The 15,679-nt window shown below is 47.7% G+C and overlaps 1 protein-coding gene and 1 pseudogene across 2 annotated transcripts in view; both read left to right on the top strand.

Annotated features, from left to right (window-relative positions):
• The window catches only part of Ptprn2 (protein tyrosine phosphatase receptor type N2), a 725,488-nt gene that overhangs the window by 134,550 nt on the left and 575,259 nt on the right, over positions 1-15,679 (top strand). The window lies entirely within an intron of this gene.
• LOC116905398 lies at positions 4,950-5,877 on the top strand (annotated as a pseudogene). The gene has a single exon (XR_004388521.1). The product of XR_004388521.1 is annotated as a 60S ribosomal protein L6-like (transcript).

Genomic DNA, 15,679 nt, shown 5'->3' with positions numbered 1-15,679 from the left:
AAGGACATCTCAAGGTGACAATCATCCACAAGCAGGCCCAGGGGGCTGGGCGATTAAAGATGGCTTTGTTCTGTTCAGAAAGGGACAGGCCAGGGGCATGCAATCCAAACCACCCCAGGCACTCTAAATAGGAGGCAGACCAACTCCACTACCATAACACATACTCAGTGAGTGACACTGCTGTGTATACATGATCTGAGATCCTGGCCCACCCACCCCGGCTTCCAGTGGGGACGTAACAGCTTACTCAGAGAGCAACTTGGTGCAGATTGTACAATGCGGGGCTGGGATGGTTGGTTAATCTTCATTAACAGTTTGGCTGGATTTAGAATCACTCAGGAGACACACTTCTCTGGACATTTCCAGAGAGTTGTTCTACTGAGGAGTATATTCGAAGGGGGCACAGTACAGCAAATCAAAACAAAAAACCCCCAATGTGGTGATTGCTCCATTGAGGGAAGGTTTTTGTTGCATACAAGAGAGAGAAAATATTTAGAGGCATCTGGAAGAGTCAAGAGCAGAAAGAAAAAAACCAAACCAAACCAAACCAACCCCCCGCCCCCCCAAAAAAAGTTAAAACAGACTGGGCCTGGTCAGGGATAGGGAGAATATCTGGGAATAATAGAGATGCTGAGATAGCTGAGAGTAGCAAGAGAGACTAGTAGAGAATAGCAGGTTGGGGTGGGGGGGCTATAAGGAGTAGCTGAGTAGAGAAAGAAACCCAAGAACTGGGTCAGGCCTAGGAGTTTAGGGCAGAGGGGATGGGTGTGAGAAGGGCCCGGATGCTAGTGTAGACTTTGAAAGGTTAACATCTACTTGTGAATAGGGACTGTAGTAACCTGAAGGTCCTCATGGACTTTGATAAGAGAGGTGTCATAGGTGTATGTCAAGGCCTTGGTGAGGCAGCCCCATGGTTCATGGCTCAGGATCTTTGGCCAATGAATGGCCTGGTTTGTTATTAATGACCTTCTCCTCAAGAGACAGTGGCATGAGGGTCTTCTAAGTCTATGCCAGGAGGCTTACCGTAGACTTCCACTCAAATGTCCCCTCCTGATTGGTGTCATATTAATGAAAAATATAGAATTCACACACAGTTCCTGGCCTATCTCATGGCAATTTACCCCTAATGATTTTAGAGTCATTGAAGCCATGATAGTATTTAATCTTAGTTAGGGTTTCTATTGCTATGATGAAACACTATGGCCAAAGCATCTTGGGAAGAAAAGGGCCTATTCACCTTATTCTTCCATATTGCTGTTCATCATTGAAAGAAATCAGGACAGGAACTCAAACTGGGCAGGAACCTCATGGCTTGCTCTGCCTGCTTCCTTATTAGAACCCTGGACTACCAGCTGAGGGACTGCACCACCCACAATGGGCTGGGCCCTCCCACATCAATCATTAGCTTGTATCAAGTTGACATAAAACTATCTAGCACACAAACCAAGGGACTGGGGCAATGATTCAGTGGGAAAAGTGCTTGCTGTATGAGGCTCTGAGTTTGGATCCTCAGAACCCATATAAAAGCTGGGCATGGAGATCCACGTTTGCAGCTCCAGTGCTTGGGCGTGGAGGGTGGGGATGGGTGAAGCCTGGGAACTTGGTGGCCAGCTGGTCTAACAAGTCATTGAGCTCCCGGGGCATTAGAAGACTCTGTCTCAAAACATATGATGAGGAAAGTCATAGGAAGATGCTCTACATTGACTTCTGACCTCCACATGAACATTCATGGGTGTGTGCACACCCAACACATATACACACACTCACCCCCACCCACCCCCCACCACACCACACTACACACTACACACAACATCTGGCTTCGTGATAATATGGATCAAGCTTGTAGTATCATAGCTAAGTTCATCTGGACTCCAGAGCTGTAGGCAAAAGGCTCATAGGACACCACTGATGGATCGACAGGACCAAAGGGTTCATGATGTCTGTGAGAGAAGAACTCTCACTGGTGGACTCAAGCTGCTCCCTTGGCTCTGTACTTATCCTGACTGCAGTCGGCCTTCACCTGCCTTACCTGCAAGCGTGCATATTGGCTCACACACTGATCAACCTCACTGAGCCCCTTCAGGATTCCCCTACAGTGGCTGTGTGAATGGGCAAGTAACTGCACCTGAAGCCACAGGACAGTTCTATCAAGTCTTGAGAGTGTCCGGGTATGGAGTATATAAACCCCAGGCAATGTGCCCCAGGCAATGTGACTCTGGTGGGCTATGAGTGAAGATGCTACTCAGGTGAGCCATTTCTAGCTCAAGTTGGCCCAGCCAATGGTGTGATGAAGACAGACAAGATATACCTGCTTCAGGAACCTCGTGTACTTCTCTAAGCCAGAATGCTGATGGGCAAATCAACTGCACCAGGCTATGATGACCCACAGACTTGAGACTCTGACTTAGATACCTGCATGGTGAAAGGCATGAGCAGCGGGGTCCAATGTTGGAGGCCTTTCCCCCAGCATGAGTGGACATGCTGTGTGTGGAGTCTAATGGGAGAGTTCACTGCTTTCTCCTGGTGTCAAAGATGCATCTGCTTCTCTATGTGGAGTTCATGGAGGGAATAGCACACCTGAATCCTATGGCGTGAACTTAGCAGGGCATCTCTGAGTGTGCTGTTTGTTAGGTCCAATCTTAGCTGCCTGCTGTGCAGACAGACCCCTCTGCTGCCCTCTGAGCTGATCTCTTGACTTTATTTTTTTCTTGATTGCAACCTGCCACCACTGTCGTATTGCCACGAGAGGCCTGGGAAGATGTTCTTTCCTTCTGACCTGCCTCACAGTGCTCCTCTGGTGAACCTGTTTGCGGTTGGGCAAAACAGGGAGGGTTCACATGGCCACTGTGTGGAACCGACCTTCTTTACTAGCCTACCCTTCACTTGGAGCAGGCTTAATCCAGACCCGTATTGCTTTGCTGGTCATGGCCCCCAGGGTACCAGTGCATTCTCTGAATTATGTTTGTCTCCATCAGGATGTTGAAGCAGTGAGAAGACTGCAGACTCCAATCTCCCATTCATGAGCCCTCTACTGGAGTCAATTTGATGGCCTTGTGCAAGGTTACATCAGAAGATGGAGGTGTAATGTATGGCATTTGGGGGGAATGGCTTAATTTTATCCAACAAATACTGAATACTCCATGGAGAATGTTGAGCGCATAGTACTGCACATAACCCAGATTTTATCTCCATCGGGCTTGCATTCTAGGTGGCCATTTTGATTTCTCTAACTTGGATGTTAGGAAAGTTACAGTATTGAGGGTGTGGGTCCTTTTCTCAAAAAATCTCATCTTACCGAGTATGATGGCGTTCTTGGTTGTCAGCGTAACTACATCTGGAATCAACTAAAACCCAAGCTTGTGATGGAAAATTTTCTTCATTAAGTCATTTTGAAGTGGGAAAGCCCACCTTTACCCCGACCCATGCCTTCTGCTGGCAATCGATTGAAAGAACATGGAGGATGGAAGCCTTTTGCTCTTTGCCTGTTTTGCTTCACTCTCCCCAGCAAGACCATTCCTTCACTGGCATTAGATTTACTTCTTGTACTCAGGTGTAGACTGAAGACCAGCTGGATCATCCAGCCTCATGGACTGAACAGCTTCTGGATTCTTGGGCTTTCCATTGGTAAACATATCTGTTGGTCTAGCTAGATCACCACCCGTAAGCTACTATAATAAATCTCCCTCCTACATCTATACATAACTTCATTCTATAGGGTCTGTTTCTCTAGAGAACCTCGACAGTCTGGATCAATGGGCAGGAGACTGCAAGAGAACCCAGTGGCCCTGCAGAACCCAGAACCCAGCTCAGGCTGCAGTGAATTTACATATCCAGTTCCCAGCTTCCTGTGTCCCTTTCTGGGCATCTGCTGGCTTCCTGTCAGACTCTGGGAGTCACTGTCCTTTCCATGACCCTGTCCCTTTTATTCTCTGCCTTCAGTTCCTTCCACCTGCTTTTAAAGATGCCTTTGTTCACCGAGATGCCTTCGGGGCACTCTACTCAGCAAAGACAAATGTCTAAAACTGTGCCTCTGCCCTTCCAGTTCTCAGTTCTCCCGTTGAGAACCTCAGGTCCTCAAAGACCACAGGAGGGCCCTGCAACTAATGCTGCTATCTAAGGTGTCTCTTCTGATGCTGAGAACCCTCCCTGTGGGTGATTCCTGATTTTGCTTTTCATTCTTTATCTCGGTTTGCACAAATCTTCTCTTTCAAATCTGGGCTCTGGACAGTAGCAGATGGAGTGGCATTGCTTGTCACTGGGAGAAGAGCCCAGGGTTATTTTCTGCTCAGCTTTCCCCTGTCAAGGGAAGCCATCACGGTGCCTTTACTTGTTCTGGGAGTAGGCAGCACTGTGGGGACTGTTGGTTGGCATTTGCAGAGCTAAACTGCTATGTGCAGGTCTGCTGACATGGTGGGACTGTGTAGGGATGCCTCTGTCTGTGTTGGGGGATGCTGCATGTAAGGCTTGAGGTTCGTGAGAGTGACAGAGCCCTAGCTCCTGCTTTCCCCACAGGAGAGCCTACATTCATGGCTGCAGCCTCGAGGCTGGATTCAGTGCTGGAGGACTCTTCAGTGCAAGGCAAGGGCAGTAACTTAAGTATCTTGTGCTTTGGATCTAACGGAAACAGAGACCAAGGGTTAATGAGCACCAACTGCTTTCATTAGGTTTGCACGGACTTGACCTCACCATGATGCAGGAACAACACCGATAATCAGAGACACTGGCTGGAGCTGCCATAAGTAGCCTGTTGATTTCGATGGCTATAATTTTGTTATGATTCAAAAAGATCTTGCAGTTAGGCTCCTGAGGAGTTTTGTGTCTGTTAAACATACAGGAATAAAGCTAAATAAATCAAGCTAAATGCAAACTTCAGAAATCCACATAGATATGAGTGTAGAGATGATGAGATGCCCTGGAGTCCACTTAGAAATGCCTGCTCTGGAGTCCTCTTTCCCGTCTTGCAAGATGGCGGGTGAAAAGGCGGAGAAGCCTGATAAAAAGGAGCAGAAACCTGCAGCCAAGAAGGCTGGCGGTGATGCTACTGCCCCCAGACCCAAGCCCGCAGTCTTGATCAAAAAAAAGTAGTTCTAAGGCTAAAAAGCTGAGGAAGAGTAAGCCCCATTGCAGCGGAACCCTGTCCTGGTGAGAGGAATCAGGTACTCCCCGATCTGCTATGTATTCAGAAAGGCCTTGTACAAAAGGAAATACTCTGCTGCCAAGACAAAGGTTGAGAAGAAGAAGAAGAAGAAAGAAAAGGTCCTTGCTACCGTCACAAAAACAGTTGGTGGGGACAAGAACGGTGGCACCCGGGTGGTGAAGCTTCGAAAAATGCCTAGGTATTACCCTACTGAAGACGTGCCTCGGAAGCTGCTGAGCCACGGCAAGAAGCCCTTCAGCCAGCACGTGAGGAGGCTGCGCTCCAGCATCACTCCCGGGACTGTCCTGACCATCCTCACTGGGCGCCACAGGGGCAAGAGAGTGGTTTTCCTCAAGCAGCTGGGCAGTGGCTTGCTACTTGTGACTGGACCTCTTGCCCTCAACAGAGTTCCTCTGCGCAGGACACACCAGAAGTTTGTCATCGCCACCTCTACAAAAGTTGATATCAGCAAGGTTAAAATTCCCAAACACTTGACTGATGCTTACTTCAAGAAGAAGCCACTTCGCAAGCCCAGGTATCAGGAGGGCGAGATCTTCGACACAGAGAAGGAGAAATACGAAATTACAGAGCAGCGAAAGGCTGATCAGCTGGATAGATTTTGCCGAAGATCAAGCTGTCCCCAGCTCCAGGGCTACCTGCGGTCTCAGTTCTCCTGACGAACGGCATGTACCCTCACAAACTGGTGTTCTAATTGTTAACAACCTAATTAAACTGCTTCAAGGAAAAAAAAAAAAAAAAAAAAAAAAAAAAATGCCTGCTCTGTACACAGAAAGTATGGACAAAAACGGATTCAGCTGGATCCCTAAAAGGAACATCGATATGCCATTCCCTTTCTTTTGACAAAGTTTATGAAATTTATACAGTCTTTTGATTTTTTTTTGTGGTAAATATAGCAGTTTAATATTAAGCTTCAGACTTCGGGAAGAGTCAATGATTGGCTATGGTGGGTAAGGAAGGAAGTATAAATGTCCTATCTCTTATACCTCCCAGGTGGGGTGATTCTAATGCAATGGCAGTTTTAGTGTCTGGAACGTACCTGTGAGACTGACTAAGTGCCAGGCTGTGCAGTGCTAGCTGACCTGAGAGCCTAGGAAAAGAAACTCAGACTTCCTGATCTCATGTGTCCACTGTGCTTTTTCTCTGCCAGGTTCGGTCATGTGTGTGCGCATGTGTATGCATGTGTGAGCATGTATGCAGTGTCCATGTGTGTGCATGTGTATGTATGTATGTGTTTGTGTATGTGCGTGCATATGTATGTATGTGTGTCCGTGCACATATGTGTGTGTGGTGTGTAGTGTTTGCATGAATGTCTGTATGTATGCATTCATGTGTATATGGTGTGGTATGTATGCCTGTTTTTGTGCACATGTGTGCATGTGCATGTGTGTACATGTGTATGTGCATTTGATAGGCTTGGGGATGGACATAAGAACAGAAGTGTGCCTGAGGAAGCAGCTCAGTGGCATCTCCTTCCCCTGACACCCACCCTGGTTTGTCAGGTGAACATGGCTACCATCCAGCTTTCTCTCCGTCTTCGTTAAATATAAGTGGGCAGCCCAGGAAGACTGGGCACTTTGAGAAAACCTGCAGTAAAAGACAAGAAAAAAGTGTGTAAAATAGAGAGAACATGGAAACTAAATAAACACAGAGGCATAGCTCCAGGAAAAGGAGAGAGAGAGAGAGAGAGAGAGAGAGAGAGAGAGAGAGAGACAGACAGACAGACAGACAGACATGCTAACCCACAGTATGCTACCTGGGCACAACTCCAACAAAGTGGCAACATTCAAGCATAGAACAGGGATCTGACAAAAGTCGTAACTGAATTGGAAAACAGAGTTCTGTGACTCGAGTGTGCTGGGTGCCGTGGTCGACTGTTTTCCCCATTGAGTTCTATGCAGCACTGACCTTGAAAACCCTGGAAAATACCACACAAATATGGCATTTCAGGCTCCTGCTGCTGCTCCTCTTTACCTCCCAGAACTCGAGGTTAAAATCCTATTGATGAAGATGCCATATATTTGAGTGACAGGACATGGAGAAGTCAAGCTGGTACCAACCTGGAAGTTTCTATCTCTGCTGGTGAGCTTTCACACTTCTGGAAGGCTGTATGTCTGCTCCTGGGGGAGAAGTGTTATTAGCAGCCTTACCTAGCAGTGAACCCTGTGAACTACAGCAGTGACCTCCCACTGGTGCAACAGTGGAGGAGTATTACAGGAGTAACCAACACCTTTGTCTTGGGTTTAAAGTCTCCTTTACAAGACAGAACTCGTGGCTGGTTATATTAGTTGGGCCAAAAATACATGGCTGGCTGGGTCATAGGCCCTACAGCTGAACCTAATAATATTATATAATATCATTCTGATAAATAGATATAGTAATAAACTGCCTCCTGAGTTTTTATCTATATATCCGTGCATTAGTGCATCTGTCAAACCTAATTAAAGAAACTTGCATATATATATACACATACATATATACATACATATATACACATGGATACATGCATGCATACATACATACATATATAGATATACATACATATATAGGTAGTTGTATACACATATGGACAACACTGTTTAACTTATTTTAGGGGAACAGGATCTCTCACTGAACATGGAGCCCACTGGTTGGCTAGAGTGACTGCCCAGGGAGCCCAGGATCCTCCCATTCCTGCCTCCTGGCACTGTGATTATAAGCACATGGGCATAAGCTCTTTTTTCCCTATCAAAAAGACCTTAGAAGGTCTTTATTCTCCCAAGAGAGGTGGAAATGTTTCTTTACAAGGAAACTGAGAGATGCTCGGTACAGGTAGGACTTTTTATGCTCGAGATACTGAGATCAGCATCTAGATTCCACTCTATCTCCAATGCTCGTTCTAAGATAAAAGTGAAACGGCACAGTCTTTTGATGCCCTGCTTTCTAGGCAGGATGCTGTTCTGATGTCTAAGCTGGAGCTTACATTTTTTTTTCTGGGAAAGTCAGGCAAATGTACAAGAGATGTGAGGACTAGACGGGGAGTCAGGGCCGCGGGGGGTTGATATGAGGTCCTCGTCTTTGCTGTAGAGTCTATGGTCATGCATCTTTGTGTAGAGTCACTGAGTAGTGGATTCACGTTGCATACAGCTTCTAGGCAGCTGAAGGAAGAGCCATTGGTGAGGGGGAAGGCTCTGGAACGTCTCTGACTGCTGTCCCCATGTGTACAGAAGCTATGTATGAGCATCACTCAGAAGGAAATGTGTACATGCCTGTTTTCAGGGCCTAAGGCAGGGTCACGTTAGGGAGTCATAGACCTGTGACCCTTAGTGGCTGAAGGCAAGTGAAGAGCCCTCTTCAGTGGGCAGCCGGGGTGGGATGCCGCTTGCTTAAAAGATGGGAATTGATGTGTCTCCCTTTGGTACTTCTTGGGGCTGTTGTTCTCTGGCCTCCCTGTTCTGTTTTTGTCTCTCTTGGGGGACTTTGCCCTTGAGGGCTGCTTTGGGCTCTTGAAAGTCTAGTGTTGGGGCCACTGCGGGCTGTTGGGTGTTCATGGATGCAGCCCCTGCGTCAGAAGACAGTTACAGCATTTATTGGTGATTCTGACATTGACGGAAGCCACGGAGATGTTTTCTGGGGCACCTGCTCAGGGCAGGACCCTTCCTATGCACTGCTTGCTGCAATGACCGCTATGCTGTCCTGCTTTTCTGTCTCAGTCTCTTTCTATGGGTAAAAAATGTTCCGAAGTCATTCTGTGCTAAAGGTAAGGAGCTAGCCTTGGCTGGGCTGGCAGTCTCCACAAGAAGTGCCCCTCATCCCAGCCCTACCTGACTCATGTCCCCATGGTCAGAGGTAATCCATTTGCTTTTACCAGGGACACCACAGTCAAGTAGACAGTTGCTGCTCCTTTGTGGTCTAAAGATACCCTCCCTGTCCGCACTGCTATGTTTGACTTGCCTAGGCCACTGTCAGCCTAGAAACTTGGTGTTGCTTCACCCTATCCCCTAGGTCATGGAACCTTGGGTGAGCACTCCTTACTGGGGTGAGAAGGTGCCAGTAAAACAGAACTCCTGTTTCTCCCCTTGGTTCTTAGGAAATTGCCTGCTTAGCTCAGGGCTGTCTTGGGCAGGCCTGGGCAGCCTCAGTGCCATGCTCATCACTGTCCCTGTCACCTGGCATTTGGCAGAGATGTCCCCTTATACTCTCTAGTACTATGTAGTATTACTGGTACCACAGCATCTTGACAGCCTAAGGATGGCATTGGTTCTTCAACTACAACCCAGCTTCTCAAGGTGGGAATGAATGGGCACACCTAAGGAGAGCTGAGGCCATTTCTTCAGAGCTGCATGAACATGATTCTTGGCTCAAGGGATGTAGAAGGGTGGGGAATGGATGACCCAGGGAGGGTCAGAACTCAGAGAAGGGTGGCATCTCAATGAAAGTAGAACTTCCAAGTGACTTGCTGGTGTGTACCAGGCTTTCTTTGGTTGTTCTGAGCTAGAGGAAGATACAAAGTTTGGGAAGCTGTTCATCATTAATGGGGTTCTGGTATCATGGCTGGTGGCCAGTTCGTGCCCTTGTCATTGACCCTCTATGTATCATCACTGACCTTGCATGCACTGTCACTGTCCTTGTATGCACCGACACTATCCTTGTGTGCACTGTCACTGTCCTTGTGTGCACTGTCACTGTCCTTGTGTGCACTGTCACTGACCTTGTGTGCACTGTCCTAGTTCTTGTGTGCACTGTTACTGACCTTGTATGCACTGTCATTGTCCTTGTGTGTACTGTCACTGTCCTTGTGTGTACTGTCACTGACCTTGAGTGCTCTGTCACTGACCTTGTGTGTACTGTCACTGTCCTTGTGTGCACTGTCTCAGTCCATGATTAGGACTGTTGAAGTCAAGCTCCAAGGCTGAGAGGAGTACCATCCAGTTCTGAGGAAGGAAGCCTCTGTCCACATAACTCCACTGGCCCAGGTCTCAAAGCAAGGAATCATCCAGGGCTGATGCTGCCTTTTTGTCCTAGAAAACCCACTTAAGGGGCCCCTGGTCTTAGGGAGCTAGCTCTTCAGCAAGGGCCTGGTTGTATAGGGAATTAACTCCTCATGTGGGAGCAGGGAAATAGAGAGCTAGCTCCCAACTAGGGGCCTGGACATAGTGTGCAGGGAGCAAGCTCCCCATTGTAGATGTGGGAATACAGGGAGTGACCTACTCCTATGAGAGGTTTCGGAATAGGGAGTCTGATGCCCATGAAGAATCTTAGGGTGCAAAGATATGGCTTCCTATAAGGTACTTAAGGATGCTGGAAGCTGGGTCCTCAAAGGAGGACCCCAGGCTGATGGCAGAGACTTGAGGGAGGAAGATGGAGGTGAGGAAGGGTCCCTGAAGCTAGATTAGGTTGTGATTTGGGGTTAGACAGGCGGGGGAGGGAGAGGGAGTAAGAGCTGATGAACTAATGCTGTGCCTTCCGGCTGCCATGTGGGACACTGCATGGTGAAGAGCTGGCCCAGTGCAGCCTGCTTCTGTCACCCATCAGACTTCCGTCCTCCCAAGCACTAGCTAATTCAGTTTTATTGAACATAGTTTGAGTAACCACAGCATTTGGAAGAAGCGCCAACCGGCCATGAGAAATTGATTTGAAAAAGGAGAAACCTTATCCACTGAAAATTACGCCCCCAAAGAAGAATTTCTGTTGCCAGGTGCAAGGCTTCTTGAGCAGGAAATCCAGCAAGGTCAGAGGCTCAGCGGGGCGCTGGGTGGAGCAGAGGCCTTTCTGTTGTCTGAGGGGAGCTCTTTCAGCCTCCGATTCATGCTCTAAATGTCAGCTCTCACACTGGGAGCCATTTCTGCATCATTTATGTGGAGCTGAAGTCAGGGGTGGTTCTGCCAGGCAGCTCTTGTAGAGACAGTCTCCACACCCACGGGAACCTGGCTGAACTTCAGCTCTCTTCATGGTGTTAATTGGCGAGCATGTTAAGTACACTTGACCTTTTTAAATTTATAACCACGGTGTTTAAGTTCCTTAGGCGTTTGCAGGATTTTCAAACTTAGGTTTTTGACTGAAAAAGGGAAAAAGCCTTGAGAGTTGGGGGAAGTGGGGATCACGCCCCGTGCAAATCAATATTTTTAGATTCTTATCCCCTTGGCCCTTCTGTCCTTCTGCCCTTTGCAGCCAAAGTCAGTGGGTTTGACAAGATATCCCCAGGGGTGGGGGGGCTCCTCTAAAGACTTCCCTTCCTCATGGAGCTTTGGAGCCCACAGGTACTTTGTTTACAGACATGCACTCTGCAGGTTGAGGCTGGACTGTTGTGGGATTGGGGAAGGGACAAGTTGAACCAGTCGGTTGCTCCCCTGGAAAGCAAGATCCAGATCCCTTTCTCTGCCACCCATCTTAGCATCATTTTCCCCTTAGTGGGGGAAAAATTACTACCCAAGTCTTACCAGTGGGGATGAGGACCTTAAAGTCACAGAGAAGATGTTGGGATAGTGACTGGTATGAGGATAGGGAGACCTGTTTGCAGGGGATACTTGGAATGCAGCCTTCACAGCAGTTTTGTAATGTCACCTTATGAGCAGATCATTCTGAGTGCAGAGCTGAGCTTCCCCGGATAACCATGCCTACCCTAGCTGGCCATGGGGAGTGCTGGTCAGGTTTCTGGGTGTGGATTTTGCATGGCTCCACTTGGGTTAGGGTACTGAGCCCTGTTCTAGGCAGAGCGGGGTTTGAGAAAAGGCATTGGGTGGGGTGCCTTCAAATACATGTTTGCTTACTTGAGCACTCTGAGTATGCAGGAGAAATGGTCATTCTTTTAGAAGGACCGCTGACAGTGGCAATAGAAGGCCCTTTGTCGTGTTGGGGACTATGTTGATTTCTAGGTCTAATTGGAACCTTTCCCAGCCAGGACAATGCTGGAGTTACTGAGAAAGCCCCACTGTCCCAGCCCCGCCCCATGTTGATAGTTCTGTTTATTTTGCCATGGTGTTCAAGGTGAGTCTTTGTCTTTCAGAGCATCAATATCTTTCCCAGCAGGTCTCTATGTCCATAGGCCTCAGTGATGCTGACAGCTGTCCCCGTTCTCCTTGTCAGAGAGACCAATCACATGGGAGCCCCTGAAGACATACATAGAAGGAGTATGGGGGGCTGGAGGGTTCATTTATGTCCTCCTGGTTCCCTCCTGGAGGGCTATAGTCGCTGGCTGCTGTCCCTAGCCTAAGGGTTACTCTAACATGTCCTCCCAACTTCCTCCTCTGGGTATTTCCATGTCTTCTGTATTCTCTCATATGAGCATAAGTCATGGCTACATCATATGCCCAACTCCTAGACGGTTCCCATCTGATATCATGTAATGAGGGTGAACATGCTTCTGCTTTCTCTTAAAATCGGTTGATACCACACAGAGCTGTCCTGCCTATGGGACTTGCTTGCCCTGTGCTCAGATCTCTGCTTCCTTGGAGGACTGGCATGATCCGGCATCTCTTTCTTCTCGAGCCTCAGGGCTATACTGTTCTTGACTTGGATCTCAAGCACAGACCCTGTGAAGCCCAGGCTAGTTTTGGGTTCACAGTTCTTCTGTCTTGGGCTTCTGAGTGCCGAGATCACAGTTGTGTGACATTTCACTCAACTCAGAGATGCTGAAGCCTTAAAAGGAAACAGCCACTTCCCTTAAGGTTGGAGGGACTCAGGGCAGAACAAAGTTCAAGGCAGAGTCAGTGTTGAGTCTTGGGTCCAGGGTGTATGCCTGCTGATGCGGAGAGGCAGAAATCCTTCAGGCAATCTCAGACTTTTCCTGGAAGCATTCATGTTGGAAGAGGCTCACTCACATTGTGGAGGGTCATCTGTTACTAAATCCCACTGACATTTCATGATGTGTCTTTGAAGTCTTTCTTGCAGAATCTGGACTGGGTCTGATGATGTCTCGTGCCAAACTTCTCAAGGACATCCCGCCACAGTCTACAGCAGCATAAACTCAGTACTCAGAGAGCAAAGAATACTGTTTTACATTTTCTGATGACTTTCCAGAAACATAAAATTAAAAGTATGCAGTTTCCACACCTCCAACTGGACAAATCTCACTGAGTCTGAGATAATCCACCAAGGACTGTCAAGACCTTGCAGTTACCTCTTCCAGTCACATCCCAGGCCTATCCCTTCCTGCCAGGTGTCAGTTGGTGATAACATTGTGATGAGAGGCTCAGGTGTTGATAGGCCTGTTTCCGCTGCTGGAGCGAGCTCTAGGAGGTACTGTGTGTTTGCAGCTCCTAGAACAGAGCCGGACACGGACCAGGCACTCTGGGAAAGGTTAAATGAGTGGACAAGGACAAATGTGGAAAGCATGTGGCAGAGCCAGGCTGCTCGCCTGCTGATGCTTCCTGCTCACCACACTTGAGAGGGTCACTAAACTTTTCCAACGCAGTGAAGGTGGGTGAGGAGATAGCGCAGTGTGTGCTTGCATCTCAGGAAGGAGAATGAACCAGATGGCCCCACAACAGCTGCTGCTGTAGGCTGACTAGCATTGCACCTTTGCCTCAGTTCAGCGTGAGCCGCTCCTGAGTGTGGAAAGCTTCGTGGAACCAGGAGATTGTGGCTGTGCACATGATGTGTGGTCTCTGCTGTATCAGGAAGTCATGTGGCTGGATGGGGTCTGGTCAGTGCATCCTGCTTATGTGGTGGGCTGAAGAAACTTGCTCAGTGAGAGAGGAACCTCGGTTCTCCTCAACCTCAAACCATGAGTACTGGAGCACCGTGGAGAAGGTATTACCACCGCAGAGGAATTACTCTACAGCAGACACATCTCAGAGTCTTGTGGTGCATCTCCACTCGTACAAGGGGGATGGAGAGAAGGCAGTGGATAAGAGAACATCCTTTAGAGACTTTGTTCAGAAGAAAGGGGCAAGCAGAGCCCGGAGTGAGGCAACTCTACTGGGGAGAGTCACCCATCTGGGTCAGGCATAAGGCTTGCAGAGGAACTGACTACTCTATTCTCTACCCTGTTAGAATGCAAAGTCCATAAGAATAGGGCCCTTTGGGGCCGGAGACATGGCTCAGTGGTTAAGAGCACTGACTGCTCTTCCAGAGGTCCTGAGTTCAATTCCCAGCAACCACATGGTGGCTCACAACCATCTGCAATGGGATCGGATGCCCTCTTCTGGTGTGTCTGAAGACAGCTACAGTGTACTCATATAAGTAAAATAAAATCTTAAAAAAAAAAAAAAGAATAGGGCCTTTGACTGATCTGAGATAAGCTAGACCAGTGGCTCTCAACCTTCCTAATGCTGTGACCCTTTAATACAGGTCCACATGTTATGGTGATCCCCAAACAAAATTATTTTTGTTGCTACTTCATAACTGTGATTTTGCTACTGTTATGAATCATAATGTGAACATGTGATATACAGGATATTCTGATATGGAACCCCCAAAGAGGTTGTGACTCCACAGGTTGAAAACCACTGCCCTAGATTCTGCTGGCTTAGGTGTCCTGTGTCTTGGAATTATTCATTATAGTTGGTGCTACACAAGTCTGAACTAATCTTCTTGCAAGCAGTTCTCTTCTTTGAAAAAGCATCTTCAAAGAGAAAATATATATGCATATATATATTTCCCCAGAGAAAGATGCATTTTTTTTTTCAGTTTAAAGTGCTGGTGTCCCTTCTGCATTCAGTGCACTGGTGGTGGCTGTATTGTTGCATCTCAGCAAATGCCCTTGCGAGCTGATGCCTGGTGCCTGGTGCCACTGACTTCAGTGTCTGATTCTCCGTGTCTATCACCAAGCCATTGAGCCCCATGGAATATCAGTTCTTAATTATACAGAAGACATTTTCACAGCAGAGGTAAAAACCATGGAAAGATAAATTTACCCAGAAATACATTGGTAGCCTTATGCAAGCGGCTCATGTTGAGTGATTATGGTGGTGTTAGCTGAATTGTGAGATGGATCTAGGAGCTTCTCTGCAGGTTAGGGGAGAAAGAGGCCTGAAAACTTTCAGAGTACTCCCTGTAGGTGGATGAGTCAATTCCATTGTTCCCAGAAGTATGCGGGAGCTCCTTACCAAATGTCCACCACTCTTCTCCTCATCCAGCTAGTGACTGTGCCTAACAGCTCTCAGGGCATAGGTAACCCAAGTTCTCAGCAGAGGGACCTCAATATTCACCTCATTTTTCCTACTTGGGACACTCAGGTGGCTTGATACCTGACATTGGCCCATGTTAGGAGGGTCTCTGCTTGGCTATTTCTGGTGCTTATAGTCTATCCTCAGTCCTCCCTAGAAGTTACTTCAGCCTCATATTGTTAGTCTGAGATCCCTGTAGCATATTTAAATTCTTTTATTTCATGCTCTTAATAAGAAATTGAACTATAGTGGCCAGGTCCTTGAGCTGTTGCTGAACCCAGGGAAACCCACGACAAGGTGTCCCTTTTTTAGGATGGCACCAATAATACTTTCTTTCCAAGTGAATATCTTTCAAATGAGTTTCCATTTTCATCCCCTGGAGCATTTGATTGGCACCTGTTATCACAATACTGATCTTGTAAGCCTGTTCCGAAGG

Source organism: Rattus rattus, chromosome 7, assembly GCF_011064425.1.
Source record: "Rattus rattus isolate New Zealand chromosome 7, Rrattus_CSIRO_v1, whole genome shotgun sequence".
Lineage (NCBI taxonomy): Eukaryota > Metazoa > Chordata > Mammalia > Rodentia > Muridae > Rattus > Rattus rattus.
The sequence above is the reverse complement of the archived record's forward strand: the minus strand, read 5'-3'. Positions and strand labels throughout refer to the sequence as shown.